The sequence below is a fragment of the Cryptotermes secundus genome, unplaced genomic scaffold (genome assembly GCF_002891405.2).
Source record: "Cryptotermes secundus unplaced genomic scaffold, Csec_1.0 scaffold99, whole genome shotgun sequence".
In the NCBI taxonomy this organism is placed as follows: Eukaryota; Metazoa; Arthropoda; class Insecta; order Blattodea; family Kalotermitidae; genus Cryptotermes; species Cryptotermes secundus.
In genome coordinates, this window is record NW_019725842.1 from 3,500,024 (window position 1) to 3,518,493 (window position 18,470).

The 18,470-nt window shown below is 40.1% G+C and overlaps 1 protein-coding gene across 1 annotated transcript in view; it reads left to right on the top strand.

Moving 5' to 3' along the window:
* Positions 1-1,620: 1,620 nt before the first annotated feature.
* LOC111863636 overlaps positions 1,621-18,470 on the top strand; it is a 525,149-nt gene continuing 508,299 nt past the window's right edge. The window contains exon 1 of the mRNA XM_023850131.2: positions 1,621-1,923. The gene's annotated coding sequence lies outside the window, so the exon portion shown is untranslated. The remainder of the gene's footprint in view (positions 1,924-18,470) is intronic.

Consider the following 18,470-nt stretch of genomic DNA (forward strand, 5'->3'; position numbering starts at 1 on the left):
CACATGTGCAGTTTTGCAGATGGAGAAGGGGTGGTGGATCCCCGGATTGATGTGGGGAATGATGTCATCTAAGGTGTGATGCTGGGAAGGCCCGTAGGTCCGTTAGCGTCGCCGAGCCAGTAGTAGGCAACAGATAATAAGAGACCCTGCTAGTGAGTGGAGGCACTTGCTTTGTTCTTTATAGAATCGCCTCTGTAAGCGAAACAGTGTAAATGTAACTGCCATAAATAGTGATTGTGACCAAAAATGAGTATATTAAACCTAAGGTAAAGCCACGGGTTAGTCGTGGTAAAGTTTCTCCGAAGAAAGACCTGTCGTCGACCTGAGATAGAGATCCATGCCTACCATTATCCTAAATCCAACCTGGTTACCTCAGTACCCAAATAGCAAAGAAGGGTAAAGGTGGAAGGAGCGGCAAGCAGGAGCAGCCGTATCAGCGACGAGGAGGAGAGGAGCGGCCGGAGCAGCGGGCACAAAAGCAGAAGAGGAGAACGATAGTAGAAGGAAACAGATCCGGTTTCCGAAACGTCGTCTCCTCTCTTACTTGGAGTGTCCAATATTACCCAGAATTGCGGATAATTGAAAGAGTCTAAAAACTGAGTAATTCTGTGTGTCATCCACCTTTGGCAAAACCCTTTAGAATCTACCTTTAGATAGGTTTATTTGAATTGTAATCAGCTGTCATATACGATATGTGCCGATAACAGCTGTCGGGCGGTCTAAGGCATGAGCCGTCTTCGCTCATTCGAGCGAAGGGATCGTGGGTTCGAATCCCATTCAATGAATGAATGTTTTTGTGCTCTTATTCTGTTTATGTTGTTCTGTGTACAGGAAGCGGCCTTGCGACTGGCTGATCCGCTGTCCAAGGAGTCCAACTGACCATGTATAGGGTTATGAAATTGAAAATATGGTCAGGGTCCAACAAAAGAGCTATAGAGCCATAGACAGATAGGTAGGCAGGCAGGCAAGCCGTACTTTCAAATTGGGCAGTCAACGCAACTATAACAATAATAATAATACAAAATGAATACTATAATGTCGACAATATGTTTATTTGTGCAGTTCTTACTGCGACATGTTCCAACCTTTCATTTTATGTCATTCTCAGGCAATACACAATCAATAGCATATGTCCATGAACTGTGTCAATGCATTAAATATGGAATCATATTTTAGTACAAATTAAATTATTAACTGTTGCAGCGGTATTATCATCACCACCACGGGGACTTAAATAACACGCATACACGCCATAGCTCAAGCGGCTAGTCGCTGGCTTCCCACCGCGGCGGCCCGGGTTCGATTCCGGGGTCTGGTCAAGTGGGGATTGTGGTGGACAAAGTGGCGCTGGGGCGGGTTTTCTCCGAGTACTTCGCTTTCTCCTGCCAATTTTCATTGCACCAAATTCTCTATCATCATAATCACCCGGGGCAGGATACAATAGGCCAATCATTGACCGCCGTGCTTATTGTGTCTTATTGAATATTATTGTTATTATGTATTATGCTGACTGCCCAGTTTGAAAGTACGTTAAGACACAACGGGATGTATACTTTGAAAGATATAGGTAAGCTGTTTGGTCTCCATCAGATTCTAGAAGGCTCCCAGTACCACGTTACCCGGCAAAGCGCCCTGTGCTTTCCTTGAGTTCATCAGTTCGCAAGACTGTAGTTGCGTGCTTTCAATCCTTGTGTCGTCCTGTGGTTTGTATAGTGTGTAGTTAGTGTGTTTGTATTAGATCAACAAAAGATTCAGATACTGAATTAGTGCAGACGTTATTGTGATGAAGGTGGTCTATTTCGGTCTGTTGTGTTCAACTGAAAGGTAAAAGATACTCAGCTACCAATGATATCATCATCATCTAAATCAATGCAATTATTCAGTTGTTTGATCACGAGAAGTGATTCTTCTAGCAACAGTGATGTGAGTATTATAAATTAAATTTACATTGAATTTTACAAGTTTTTATTGGTTAAATCTGTTACTGCTACATTTTAGTAACGTCACTTATTTTCTTTAATCTATACACATGCCGACATAGTGTAACCGTGCGGTTGCGTGCGGCAAATGAAGCAGAACTGCCTCTTGCATGAACAGGACAATCATCATTTCAAATTATATTTACTAATCCGTAGTTTGTATAATGACGCTGTCAAAAGCTCAGACAATATAGCATCGAGCGACGGAGCAATCAGTGAATGGTGAATTGGAAGGGATGTGGAAGGAAGTCGTGGTAGAATCATATATATATATATATATAGATTGATAGCTAAAAAATGAATCAAACTTGGATCAAGTTCATCTATATTCAAGAGGAGCGCGGTTTAAATCTCGGCCGGTATACCGACTATAGTGAGCGTGAGATATTTTTGTGATTTAACTCGGTAACTTGCTGTGACACTATATATATATATATGTTGCTGAAAACTTCAGTCGATTAAAGGTGGAATACAGTAACTCAGAGAGAGAGAGAGAGAGAGAGAGAGTTGCTATTGGAAAAGTTTCTGACAGCAACATTTGTAGTTCGGGACAGTCTGCTGACATTCAGCGGTCGATGATCTTCAGAAATTTTGAAAAAATAAAAATGGAATTCCTAGTCACTCATTTAAAAAAAACTGTTGTTTGTTTATGGAAAAAAGGAGAACATTCTGAGTTACGCAAAGGATAATTGGTACGAATTTAAAGTTACGGGGCAGAAGTTACGTCTTCTAAACCTGCTAGGCAAAGTTGTCTCCATGAGCGATAGATTTCCTGTACTGAGGAAGTTCCTCAGTATTGTTGCAGTTCTCCATATATCAACAGCCTCATGTGAGAAGAGTTTTAGTCTCACGAATATCGTAAAAAAACTAATTTATTTCATCATTACAAGCAAGCATCATGAATGATTTATTGATGATCAATATAAATGAACTACTTTTCGAATATTTTGATGAAACGCCATGCGTAGAACACAGATATTTTTACACAAATGGATTCAGGCATATAAACTTCACTCGCAATCAATAAATGTGATGTGGCTGCCTTAAGGAAAATGAAATTAACCTGACTGTAGGGTAGCGGCAAGTGCTGCAGAAGTTTTAATACATTTTTTGCCTGATTTCCGAAAACTAGACATGGCTCCTAGAAGTTATGGAGATTTGTGCAGCCTTATTGTATGGTAAAATATAGAGTATATTGTCTGAAATGAAATCCCTTCTTTGCGAGAACTGCCGTAGTAACCCCGTTAACTTCGTTATTTCTTTCTCTCTCCAAGATTGCGAAATGCATGTATTTGAACATAACTAATTGCCACGCTTAATATTTCGATTTGTTCCACTCTTCTTCCTTCTGCGTTTTTAATCGACGCAGTGGTCTGTAAAACTGTCCGCTCCGGATCCCTGCCACTTTGTTTCACTGTACTTCAAGAAAAGTAAACACGAAATATGTAGGGGAATTTATTTAGCTTCATGAGCTCTCAAGCGTTTTTCTTACCTTTCCTTTTGTTTTTCTTCAGCGTTCTCCATCTTCTCATATTGAAAATGCGAAATGGTTTCTCCAAAATCACAATTATTAATTTCAACAGGAACTTACTGGAGAGCTCAAGCAGAATATTTTTGCTGCCGTAATCAGTTTTTGTTGATTATGAGAAAGGGCCTGGCTGCAGCGCTAATGAATAGGAAATTGTGGGCGGGGAGGGGGATCAGCTGCACGAGATCGCCGGAGACTTGCTCGTAAAATGCGAGACCCTGCGCTTGAAGGCAAAGAAAGACGCCACTTAATTCTACACTTCGTAAGAAAAGGCCCAGTTATATTCCTACGCCTTTTCTTCCTGCATAAATTCTCCGAATTGTATGCCTGATTCTGTAATATGTTGCAAATTAATATATTTAAAAAAGTAAAGTAAAGCTATCCCTGTAACAGGCCGTGGAGGCCAATAGGGTTGTGAGACGTTGAGGCTCCCACATTTTCTAGACAGTCGGTTCATAGATCGCGGTAAGGTTGTCAGCCTTACGCGCCGGCCGCCCTTTACCTCGAAGAACATTCCAAGAATATTCCTGGTACTCATTTCTGTTAGAGGCTGAGTCGACCCCAGGGCCACAGTGCGGCTGGAAGGATTAGGTCAATTGGAAAAAAAAAAATCGAATGACCACATCGGGATTCGATCCCGCGACAATTAAGAGAATTAGTGAAATTTGCTTTGCTCCCAATGATTTTCCGACTTCGTTATTGATAATAATAATTATCCTCAAAAATATTATTATCGTCATCATACTGAGCCTTTTGGCGTGTTCTGCTTATGCTGTAATAGTACCGATCGTCCAGTTCATTGTAGATCATTCTGCCTTTTGAAAGGTTAACACCAGTTTGAAATACTCGTTAGTAAATAAAATTAGTGCTTTATGTCCAATGAATATCTACTGTAGAAGCCGTGTTATTACGCGGTATTTTTAAATAAGCAAAAAATTAACTGTAAAATATGGAGTAACGTGTGTCATTTTGTCCGTCCGCATGTTTTCATTTTCATATCGTTCAGTGAACTCCGAGATTCGGGGTCTATACTATGTGTTAGCAAGAACACCGAGCGTTGGTGTTACTGTTCCAGTGTAAACTCTCAAAACGCATATCCTTTGGTTCTTAAAAAGAGCCTTATCACACAAGAATTTATTCAGAACTTTAAACGTAGACCTTACTAAGTTACACAATCTTAACGTGAAATATTTTTCGATATGGTGTGCGTTTGGTGATACATAAGTACGATTTATGGTAATGTGGTGTGTTATCTGCAGTGTTATTAGCTTTGTAAACGTACATTTTTGTGTGCAAGAATGGAATTATATCTAAAGTAGAGAAAAATCACACAATATACCTTTCTGCTTGTTAAATTTGTTTTTCCTTGTTTTTTATTGTCTCTTATCCTGCTATCTTTAACCTTATCTCTCATATTTGAGTTCTAAGTAACTTATTATCTTGATTTATTTTGCTACAAAATCTCTGCCGTCCGCTCTGTTATTTCGCATTTAAACCTTCCTCGTCCGTTTTCTGTGGTCCATACTTCGTATCTCCTCTATATAAGGTAAATTATACACACTGAAGCTGCTTTGTAGAATTCTGACGTTGCGTCCCATATGCCTAAATACTTAACTTTCATAGGTCATTCTTCCGGTCGAGAAGAAAGGTAATAAACCCGTATTTGTTATGTTACAAACGAATGTTTGAACCTGAAATTTATGGACACGCAAATATCCATGGAAAATGAAGGGCCTATAAACTCACGCACACGCTGAACGTTAAATATTTTACAAGCACATTACTTGAAGTCCTGGCTTCTTCAGAGCAATACGTATACTCCATTCATTAATGAAAACTATTTTCTCTTCCTTTTCGGTCCCATTTTGGAGCATGGGGCTGATTTATCAGTTGCATCGATCATTTTTACAGACAGTAGGACTCCTTGGACGTGTGATCAGTTTGTCGAAATGCCTCTGCCGAAACACAGAACACACACGCAGAATAACTGCATACACACACAAAACATCCATGCCTTGTGTTGTATTTGAACCCACGATCCCGGCTTCCGAGCGAGCGAAGACGGTATAGGCTTTAGACTGTTCGGTTACCGTGACCGGCAATCAGAGCTATTATAGTTCTGATATGTAAAGTGCATAGTTTGCAAAGAGAATGTCAAAATATGAAGAATATTTTCGTCTACGAGATTAATGCTTCTCGATGAACAAAGACTATAACATCAGTTGTCTTAGAGAACTGCAATTTTCCGAACATGAAAGGTCATGGAGTTCACCCAGGATCTAGAAGCTTTTCGATTTCCAGAAGCGAGAAAGAATACTGTTTCTGGTAATGTAGCTATGAAGCTCTGTGCTGAAAACATTGACTAGTAATAGGTTTAAATGTTTCGCTGATACTCGTTCCTCCTTTTGCTGAATGACATTATATAAGACGAAGCGTAGTTTCGAAATCTTGGAAGATTAGACTGAACCTTCTTGTCCTTGCAAAGAGACTTACCACTGCATGAGCCCACTTAAATGGACTAGACACGCACTTTCAGGATGTCTCTGGGAGTTGTTGAAATGTATCCAGAATTTAAAAATTTTATATCTCGGAAACTAATTGTTATACAAGTATCCGGTTTATATCATATGAAAGGAAAATTCTTAAATTTTCTTTCGTGCCCTGCATACGCGCATGCGCCGCCACATTTCTGCCACCATGTTAGGAATCACCTGGACAAAAAATGACTGGGAGATGGATCGGCAGAGATGGACCCATCCCTTAGCCTCTTATGTCGCCAGATTTACCCCATTAAAATTTTCTTATGTGGTTATGTGAAGAACATTATCTACCATTTTAAGATCAACGATCCGCAACACCTGAAAGCCCCCATTAAGGACGCTGTGGCTATGGTAAAACCAAACATGCTGGATCGTCTGGATATTTGTCGTGCCACCAAGGGAGCCCACGTTGAAATTTATTGAGAAAATTATATACTCATAAAAAACTGTGATAGTTTCCTTATGTAGTGGAGTAACCCATAAATGTGTAAAATAGAAACTTTCTGAGATATAATTATCTTATTTTGGATACCTTTCATCCGGACATCCTGTATACACCACATATTTAACAATTATGGTCTTTAAAATTATAAATGTAGCATATATAAAAATTACGCATAAAATCAAAGGAACGTCTTTTGAGTTGAAAATGGCTGAGATATAATTTTAGGCGAAATAATTAATTAAATTATTGTCAAACACTTTCGCAAGTTAATGAAGCCTGAAATGCAAATCGCGCAAGTAAGTATGCCCAAGATATTAATTTGCGTTTGTGACAATACCAATAAAATAATTCTGGCAGAGAAGCTAACGAATATTAAGAAAAGCAACGCAATTGAGTAGTTATCAGCAGGGGAAGTGGCATCAAACTGCTGAAGGTGTTTTTATTTACATGATTACTGTAATTTACAGGACGAACAGTTCCTTTTACAAACTGCCGGAACATTCTGTATAATTTGAATTCCAAAATGGAAGTACTCAACAATTCAGTGAATTCTTGGAAGCATAACGTACATGATATCGACTTCAGTTCTTGCATGTTAATAAATTATAGTTCCACTTAGTCTTCATTTTCTGTGCAGAGTTACGAAAAATTCCCAATTCTCCAGTTTCTTTCAAGTCTTAAAACATTGGTCTGATGAGATGCTTATGAATTTTGAACTTAGATCAGGCCTGTGTTTTACAAAGTTTCTAAGAAAGCTGAGACGTTTGGAGGGATGGATGGATTGAGGTGGCTTTAGTCTGTTGTATTTTCGGAGCAATATGAACTCATGTTTATTTTTACTCAAGCGATTTTTATTTTTCTCTTAAACCCAAATGTTCATTACCGTGTTTCCAAAAGCCCTCCGCTGGTCCCTATCCTGAGCCAGATCAATCCAATCCATACCATACCATCTTATCTCTCTGAGGTACATTTCAATATTGTCAACACACCTACGCCTTGATCTTCCCAGTGGTATCTTTCCTTCAGACTTTCCCACCAATATCCTATATGCATTCCTCGTCTCCCCCATTCGTGCTACATAAGTTTCTCTTGTGGAAAACAAAATTAATTTGAAGCTACTTTATGTTGCCCGAATGTTACAATATTACTTCAAACCGACATTTGTAACGTTCCTTAAGAGAATGGCATTTTTTAAACATGAGATTTACACCAAATGCCTTTCCAACTGAGGGAAGAAATATAATTCTAATTTAGATTGAAGTAAGGGTAAGAAAATGTTTTATACCGATTCTGATTGCTCTTATTTCATTCTCTGTCTTCTACCTCGCATATCAGTTCTATAAAAAAACTGTGGGGCCAAATGCCATAAAGACTTAGGGCTAATGTACATACATATGTCGGATAAAAAGTTGTAGCAACACCTCTATAGTTCTGAAATGACTTTATTACCTGAGGTAAACACACATACATTCCTTCAGTATAATCGCCCCCTATGTGTATCATCTTCTGCCAAATTTGTGGAAGGCTTCGTTTACCATCAGTGCGTCCACTTCTGTTGATGTCCAGCAGTGACCGCCCTACAGCACGAAAAATTTCTTGTCTTGTGTTGTAACGTGTCCCTCGCAGTGGTCCTTTCATTTTGGCAAAGAGATCATAATCGTACGGACTCGTATCGGGGGAGTATGGCGGATGTTGCGGTATCTCCCATCGCCAGAGGCGAAAGAGATCCATGACAGCGTCAGCAGTATGAGCCCTTGAATTGTCATGAAGGATGGTGGGGTTCGCTGCTAACAAGTATCGTCGCTTTCTCCTGAGCGCTGAACGAAGATGATTAAGCAGGAAATTGCAGTAGTAGGCAGCGTTGATTATCTCCCGTTGAGGTACAGTGTGGTGCAGTATCACTCCATCAGTGTCATATGCCACAATGAACATCGCCTTCACATTACTCTGTGTAGGGCGCACTTTCTTTGGACAAGGAGAGCCAGGATGCTACCATTCATTTGATTGTCTCTTCAAGTGCGGTTCATAAGAGCGAACCCAAGTTTCGTCCAGAGAGACGATCCTTCCAAGGAAGTCGTCACCTTTCCTCTGGTACCGGTCCAGCAAGTCCTGTGCAATTGCATAACGTTGCCATTGTTGCATCTCGGACATTGTATGGGGTACCCAACACACTGCAATTTTGCGGTATCCAAGAATATCGTGCAGAATGTGGAGCACGGTTTTGTGACATATGCCTACCTCGGCAGCTAACTCCCACGCAGCCCATCGACAATTGACATCCAGTAAAGAAGCAAGAAGCTGAATTGTGTGGTTGTCAACATGGGGTCGTCCTGAATGGCATCCCTCCCTTCACGGAACAATTTCACCCACCGTGCCACTGTGCGATATGGCAAAGCAGCATCATCACATGCTTTTCGCAGTCCATGATAACAGTTTCGTGCACTACGACCTCGTGCAACTTCAATTTTTATCCAGGAGCGTTGTTCGTGTTTCGTAAACATGTTGTTAGGGAGCTTGAACTTGGCTCCTGAAATTCAAGACGATGCACAATGCAACTCAATGAAACAACCAGAGCCACTCACTGCACTACTTCAACTGAACTTCTGCTATCAGCTACAGACGGCGCTAGTGCCACCTGACGCACATCTTTCATGTTACGGTAGTGTTGCCAGTACCTTTTATCCAACCCTTGTATTTTCCATTTCTCAACACAGTGTCTAGAGACACAATAAAGGCTCCTCGAAATATCACGAGCAGTTACAGTTTGCAAGGTTCTTTCGCACAGCAGAACATTTGCTGAGTAAACTTTGATAATTTCAACAGCATCATGTTAGTCTTTAACAAATATTAGAGGAAGCCCAGAAATCTCTTTTGAAGGCATATATGTACTGAACGTAGATATAAGTCTGGAGGCATATGCTGTGGTTATTTTCCTAGAGATCTAGTATTCAATTCCAAGGACAGGCCACTTTTTCACACAGCGTTCTGTGGTTTACACAGATACAGCACCAAATTGAGCCATTACCTAGAAAGAGAGGGATATTGATCCATTGGCTTACTCTGACGGCTGTTGAACTTCCCCGGATTAAATTCGAAATAGGTTACTTTGAACAAGAGATTTCGTAATCCCATGCTGATATTCCATACTAAGGTTTTCACGGAGGTAAATAGTGAGCTTGTGGTCTTCTGAGAAATCAAGCCGTGTAGTCTGGTAGATAGACAGCAACGGAGGAAACTGCTTCCTCTACACTTTATTACAACCCAAAATTTAATTTTGTTGTATATGAGACATCAGTTTTGAACTTTCGAATTAATAGTGTTTAATACATCTGATAATTTATACAGTAAGCCACTGGGTAAATTTCAGTAAATTTCGAGAATATGTAAAAGGTAAAAAAGGTAAAGCTATCCCTGTAACAGGCCGTGAAGGCCCATACGGTTGAGACGTTAAGGCTCCCACATTCTCCTTATACAATCGGCTCACAGATGGCGGTAAGGTTTGTCAGCCTGTGGAGTGGAGTGGAGTGTCCCAAACTACTACATGGATTTTTAAATACAATCATTACACCATGTGAGTTGTTCGTTCGGTTCAGTTCATATTATGGCTCCATAACTTTCTGCTTGATGTAGATCACACTACTGAAGGCTTCAGAGAAACACATTAAATCGGAAATGATGTATAGCAATAGATATTCGAAAAATATAAATTAATATTATTATTTTCCAGAAAGCAAAACAACTTAGTTGTTATAAGGAATCCACATTAAGCTCTTAGTTTCATGGCGACAATTACTGAACTGGTTGATTTGGGCATGTAAATAAATCAGCCTACAGGTACCATGAACTCGAAGTACGTTGTGTCATAAGAAAGGAGACCACAAAATGGATGCCAATAGTTGTTGCCACACTGAATCATGAAGCCGATACTTTCAGTAGACGTTAAAATTTCGTCCTATCCCAGCATAAGAAAGCTGTTCCATATATATCTACCAAATATATGGCATCCAATTACAGAATACCGTAATGTTAATATTCATCAATATGAACATCCATAATCTCAACTGCCAGCTTAATTTTATTACCCGTGCCACGACAGAGGCCTGCTATGTTGAATTACAATGGTGGGCTTGGTTCCCATGAAAGCAATATTGTCTGTAGCTGTCAATTCAATTGTGGTGATGGATTGTTCCTTATGAATATTAACTTAACCAGTTAATATTTAATTAATCACTTCTTTCTTATTAAGTCATTTGACATGTCTTGTTAAATCACAGGTTGAAGAAATGAACTGAAATGCCAGTAGCCTTTGTTGTAAGGTTGCTTCACTGAGAATCCATGATGCATTGTATAGAGGTCATTAACCACTGAAAATGTATAGAATATGTTCTTAAAACATGTCAATATGTGTAAGTTGTTTTATTACATTAGCTTGCTTCCTGTTTCCTGTTTCGTTAACATTCAACCATTATTTGAAACCATATGTCAGGGTTAGACTGATTTTCTGCATGTTCGTTGCATTGTTTCGCCAGCTTTTTCCTTGCAAGAACGTTAATTTTCTTCCCTTTATGAGTTGTATGAACAAAGAATGTAAATGTCAACACATGTGATGCTTTACTCTGAAGCCTCCAGTCCTCTATCTCGAGCCGTATAATGCAGTGTAGAAATGAATGATGTAGTGTAGCAATTATATAGACACCATATACAAGTACAGTCTTAACTGATAAAGTCTTTGAACATATTTAATTGCTCGGACAATAATCAATAATACTGTTGACAATCGTGATCCAAGATAGGAACACCGTTTTCATTGTGATTATAATTATCAGAATATTCCAAGACATGCTAACGATTGCCAGGTCAGAATAGGGACTAAAGTAGTTTAGTGCATGAAAACATTGGAGCATATCCTTAATTGGATTAGGCGAGCGGCCATATTTTATGTAATCACTGGTGAATTTATACTTGCATAATAATTTTACCCAATTATATATATATAATGTTGTGTCGTAATGATGGCGCAGCTGGTCGAGACTGATTGAAATGCAGGAGGCACACTCTGTGATCAATATTAAGCGAGGTGAGACTAATTAGTGGGCCACATGCCTCACAATAACTACATCTAAATCACTGTGTGAAATGCGCCATCTGTAGGTTGATGATACCGACAAGCCACTGGCACCACCACCATGTGCACTAATAAACACCCCTTTCATGTACTGACTTTTCGAGACTGATCCACAGCAAACAGGGTTCGGATATTCAGGCTGTCACAGTGACTGTAGGAACAGGGAAAGCTCTGCATGTTGCGATTTAAGACAATTCACGCCTCTTCGTGTTTTGCGCTGTACGTAAAGGCCGGTTTTGCACCTAAAGAACTGTACCGAATATCTTTTACTTTAGGTTCGAGAATCCAGTTCCTTCTAAATTCGTTCTTCAGTTTCGGATATAAAAATTATTTAAGATTTGAGGTTTTCCGGCGTTGAGTATGAAGAAAGCAGTCTTCTTGGATTGGCACCGTGTATATGTGGTGTTAACCGACGTTTCGGAGGAACGTATCGCCTCCATCTTCAGGGTAGACCAGTCTGCTTTTACCGGTTCTCACGGTCTCTTCTCCTGCGGAGTTCTTATATTTTTCCTTCTACCCTGAAGATGGAGGCGATACGTTCCTCCGAAACGTCGGTTAACACCACATATACACGGTGCCAAATCCCAGAAGACTGCTTTCTACAAAAATTATTGTCATATAGATGCGACTTCACCATTACGCGCTTAGTTTGCATGTTTTGTGCATAGCTCTTTTAAAAAGTCCAAATGGATCTGTTCTGTAAATTATCCAGAAACTGGTCATATCCTGTGTTGGTAGAAAATGTTCACTCCAGATTTTTGCATTTCGTGATCCATTTACAGCTAGTTTTGGTGTTAATGTGTTTTCTCCTCACCGTTAACTCTTGTGACAGTCTCAAAGTCTGTGTTTAGCATTATTTTATTAAATTATTTTGGATTGGTGGAAGATCACTGAGAAACTTGCTTAGGTCGGGAGGGTTCTTATAGTAACAAAGAGTTCGAGGTCATTGTTTCTTTTTTATACAATGTTGTTTTAAGTTTTGTCATATGTCAGAGTGTGACTATAGACGATGTTTGAATGAGAGATTGGATTTATTGACAACTTCAACAAGGACTCGTGGCTGCAATTAGTTATAGCACCATCGCTGATCTCCAGGCTTTACGAATCACTACATCACACGCTAAGTCTTTTCATTATTCTGTGTCTTCGCCAGTCGTTCCTTGGTAGCGTCTTCTAACAGTGGAGATTCTTCAGCTTTCGCGCTCACATCGTTCCCCGCTGTCTCTCGACAACACCGACTAAGTCTTCTCTTCACAGACACCCTTACAACTGACTTACTTCTATACTTGTCCCGGATATAACATCCTGACACGAACCGCATAGAAAACACCGTTTCCAACAGTTCCTCTGTTATTGCATGTGAATTTATTGCTGTGAGAACCTCTTTGTTTCGTGGTTGCTATCTGGTAACGGGCCTACACGCTACAATATATATATTATCGTGAAATTGTTTACTTATAAATGTTAAATTAATTTCATCCAACTTAATGGAAATGAAATTTATAAACAAAATGATTTCGGGATTAATGAGTTTTTGGACTTTGTAAATTTATCGCTATTCAAAAAGCCAGTAATCCTGGGTGTTATACGCACTTGTCAGAACTCCTAAGCATATCAAAATTCGTTCAGTACAACTTACACTGTCGTCCAGAAGTAGAATGTAAACGTCATTTTTTGTGATGACACTACGTAAATAATTGACTTCTATGATCGCATGACCGGTTACTGTACTCTGCAGCTTTTAACTGATCTCACCACTTCATCATTCCGTACTGAAATAAAGGGCTTAATTGCACAACATGGCGATTGCAGTACAGACCCAGGGAAGGACAGAAAGTCCAAGAACACCTTGAGCTCTAGACATACACTTCTTAAGACCTGAGCGTTGTTTATATTCATGAAGAAGAAGAAGAAGAAAACTTCTGCAGTAAAACTGAAGTTTGGCACTAGAGATAATTATAGCTTAGTACTCCTATGTAAGGGGGAACACGTTAGCATAGTTGGTTGAGGCACTGTGCTACAAGCCGGAAGGTCTTTGGTTAGATTCCCGATGTCGTTGGATTTTTCAGTTTACCTAATTCTTCCAGCCGTACTGTGGCCCTGGAATCTACTCAGCCTCTAATAGAAATAAGTATCAGGAATCTTCCTGTAGGTAAAGTGCGGCCTGCCAATAAGACTAACAACTTCACCGCCATCTGTATGAACCGATTATCTAGAAAATGTGAGAGCCTCGACGTCTCACAACCCTATGGGTCTCCACGGCCTATTGCAGGAATAGCTTTACGTTTTACTGCTGCGTAATGTATAAAGTAGGAGAATTAAGCGGGTTTTATATATTTTAGGCTCCCTCAGCGGTATCAGAGAAGAGTAAAATCTGTTACGATGTCTTTTGGTAGAAATTTACTGACGTTTATAAGAAACATATTGGCTCTGTTTCGGGGTCGAAGAGAAAATTTATTAATCCGTCATTAGAGGGCCGCGCCATAGCTCAAGCGGTTAGTCGCTGGCTTCCCACCGCCGCGGTCCCGGTTCAATCCCGGGTCTGGTCAAGTGGGATTTGTGGTGGACAAAGTGGAGCTGGGGAAGGTTTTCTCCGAGTACCTCGCTTTCCCCTGCCAATCTTCATTCCACCAATTGCTCCACAATCACCCTCACCTATCATCTGGGGCTGGTACAATAGGCCAGAAGTGGCCGCAGTACAAGGGACTTAGTCCCACCCCACTAACAATAAAAAAGGAGCCATAAAATGCTGTTATTTCGAATTTTTATCCCTTCAGTTCATTCATTCCCTCTTCCTTCCGATCTTCAATAACTCAACGGGACAGAGTCTGTTTTGAGAAATGTTCTCTTGGCTAGTTAAATTAATTTTCTGCCTTATAACGAATTCAAATGTTCATTACCGCATTCCTATGGTCCTGCCACTTGTCTCCCGATCCAGAAAAATCATTCCACACCGTCCCACCCTGTTTGTTTCAGATGCATTGTGATATTTTCCTGCAATCTACCTTGAATCTAAAGTTTTGTGTGCCTCTATGCGTGCTACTTGCCACACCCAACGAATTATTCTTCATTCAATCACCGTAATAATTACTGTTATTAATTACTTTCTCCACTTCCTTTTCTTATTTCTTTGTATCTGTTTCCCTAAAATATGACTGAAACTCAATAACCGTATTCCGAAAGGGTATCAGGTGCAAAATTCTTGTCTGTACTTTCGTGTGGTGTATTTTGCGGATACCAGATATAGGCATGACGAGATTTCGGAACGTTCTAGTCCATACACCACTCACCTTCTCCATCCACCAGAAAAATAATAACTTCCAACGTTCTCCACGTCAACCTACACAGAAGTGGAATTATATAATGCAGCTCATATGATCCGGTTGCCTATCCAGCGGGTCACACCAGCATGGATATCTGCCTGCCCTCAGTGCTGTAACACTTAGCCATTGAAGAATACCATCTGATGCCGTGTAGTCTGGTGGGAACTAAGCGACCTTTCGGAGGAACGTACTGCAGCCACTTTTAGAAAAATGAGTAATCCAAATACGCAGCAAGGAGATTGCTCCTTGGTTTCTAGCTCGCTTGCCTTCTCGTCTTACACTTCGACCCCGAATATGAAGCAGTACATTGGTAAACTTCTACAAAACTACACGACGTCACATTCCAGAAGAGCCCGGAAATTGTGCTGCAACTCTCCATTCTGGAGAAGGAATGGACGAAAGCACATGAACCGTCCTGTCGAGGAGGGATTGGAGGTCTTTCAAATGGGCTGCAGCAAGTCATATTAACACCAGCGATCCGCCTATGAACATAATGTGTGTATGCATGTATGTATATATGTCATCTACAGAACAATTCATAAGAATCAGTCTGTGGACCAAATATATACATTGCTACAAGGGTATTGTGAGTCTAAATTGTTGTCGGGATTTCCGAAAGGACGTGTGAATTGCTTTGTATATGTGTCTTGTGTGTGTGTATGTATGTATGTACCTATTTGTCTCTCTGTCTCTCCGTCTGCCGACTGTCCACCTTTCAATTTTCCCCCTCCCGTATCTATTCCCTTTTCCATTTTCGTTCTTTGTCCATTTTCTTTTTATTTTCTCTTGTATTTTATATTTATTCTCCACGGCTGCTCGGTTTCGACGCTCGGTGAAGTAATGTGAGATTTTTGATGCACAAAGTGGCACTGGGGCAGATTTTCTCCTAGTACTTCCGTTTCCCCTTTCAACTCTCATTCCAGCAACTGCTCCACATTCTTTAACTATTTCATTATCGAGGCTATATAGTCTTCATTTTGAGAGCGTCGCTAAACAATAGAAAATCCTTCTCTTGCCTATCTTCTATGTCGTTATTTATCGTATTCCTCAGTTACTTTCCTTTCTGATATTTTAGTTCTCACTTCGTTCTTCCTTCGCCTCTTCTCCCTCGTGTAAACTATATTTCCGCCTCCACGCCTCTCCCCATGCCACACGCAGAATCAACTTGCTTCATGACCGCGTTCATAAGGCGTTTCCTGCGTCATGTGTGCGGTCTGTGTGGCTGCCAGTTTTACTGTTCCAGCCGGTGGGTTCTACGAATAGCAACACGTCATGCGTATTGATCTGTCAGCTTCATGCCGAGCAAGGTAACACATCGGTACCACGTATGAACAACAGATTGTTTGTTACTGTTTCGAAATCTGTCAGGAGATCGACTATACTGCTTCATGATACCCTTGGTTTGCCTCAGTCCCTTCAGGAAAGTGCCACAGCAGAGCTTAAACATATATCCTTCTCCTCACCAATCTTCAAATTCGCGTTTTTCGTTCTTAATTATCTGTGCTTTTCTTCACGAAGTAGTCAGTAGCTGAAGCTACTGTATGTGGGATAGGATGTTGAGATAGAGAATGAATAATAATTTGAGGAGTGAGTACTGAGAAGCGGCCCTGACTTAATTTGAGAGACCGTTTCTTAGCTTTTCCCTGCAGAAACTGAGGAAAGCCAAATAGAATACCAGAATAGCCAGTGCCCCGGGAGAGATTCGAATCGAATGCCTCACGAATACAATTCAGAATCGTTACCGCTTGTGACATCGTGCTCTTTAATTATGCTTTTGTTTTACTCATCGTAACATTATCAGTTGATACAGAGTAGTAGTAATCCAATAAGAGACCTTGATGCTACTTACTCGTAATACTTTCCTTGCCTAAAAATTATCTTCCTTCAGTGTAATTTATCTTCTTGCTCTTTGACCAGTATGTTTATCATTTCTTTGGCCACTTACATTCATCCCTTCCGTTTACGTTACTCATCGTAACATTATCAGTTGATACAGAGTAGTAGTAATCCAATAAGAGACCTTGATGCTACTTAATACTTTCCTTGCCTAAAAATTATCTTCCTTCAGTGTAATTTATCTTCTTGCTCTTTGACCAGTATGTTTATCATTTCTTTGGCCACTTACATTCATCCCTTCCGTTTACGCAATCGTTCCCTCTCCTATGTATAGTAATTCCATCCGCTCTGATATCGATTTAAATTCAGTACAAAAACAAAAGTTGTATTGTGTCAATAACTGATTACCTGAATCGAATACTTTGCGTTACTAATTTAAAAGTATGATACGTTTGGCGGTTGAGAGGGAAATAATAAAGAAGGGAATATAAGGTACTGAATAAGTTTCTTTAATAACATTTGCTCGTGTAAACAAGTAACAGTGGAAGTTTGAATTGCCTAGTGCAGAAGTTCTGGGTTCTGAGTTTCTATATACGCAGCTTAACAGGACGGGGTTGTTGTCTTATAACAAAGAAACTAATTTGGTTTTCGACGGTGCTGGTAAATTAGAGAAGGGGATCAGGGGGTAGAAGAGTGAAGTCAATGGGTCATGTACACAAAAGCTTGTAACACCAAGTTCCTAGCTTCGCTAATATCAGAACCTTACTCTACTTTGTTAATGGAGATAATTAGTTGGATGGATGCAGTTATCCTCCAATTAGAACTGAATGTAACAACATAACGGTCGGTAAATCTGTAACAAGCAGTAAAGCCAGCTGTACAATAGCAGACAGGGTTGGCGATATGAGAGACCCTTCCTTTATGTGTATTGTGTGTCCTTCCAAATGTTGTTATGAAGAATATTTTTAAGTAACTATACAAACCATTTATTCACTCCATGTAGCCGAGGACTTCTTGGGAACAAACCGCCTCTCGGCTAGTTAAGGAATCCTCCACCTTCTATAGAATCCCAAGGTCCGTTGTCATGTTCGTAACGAAGAAAATACCGAATTAAAAGAGAGTGATTGTTGCTCTCCTGCGTGATATCTTGATTTCTGTGTCGAATGAACGAGTGTGTAGATACTGACATAATTCTGAAAGTCCTAGTGACATTACAAGCAGAAACATTTAAGAAAGAACCTTTCTTGCTGCAATTTAAGAATATACATATCCGCGAGCGAACCAGCAGACCAGGTGCAACAGTCTGTTGCACGTGGTCTGCTGGGTCGCTCGCGGATATCTTATTGTCTTCTACCCTGAAGATGGAGACGATACGTTCCTCCGAAACGTCGGTTAACACAATTTCTACACGGCGTCACATCCCAGAAGACGGCTTCTTTATAAATTGTGTAGTTCAGCGATAGCGCTGTGATAAAATATTGTCCCGGGCAGAGTGTATGCGCTCTCAATAAGTCCAGTCATCCAATCCAAAACCCGTTTATAAGTCACGCGCAAACCCCAACACTTGACAGTACTGACATTTCTTTTTAATTAAAAAGTGCTGAGAAGAATACTTGGGCCTAAGAAAGAAACGACAACAGGCAGGAGAAAATAATACAATGTGTCGTTCCTTAATTTCTAGTCTTCACCTAATC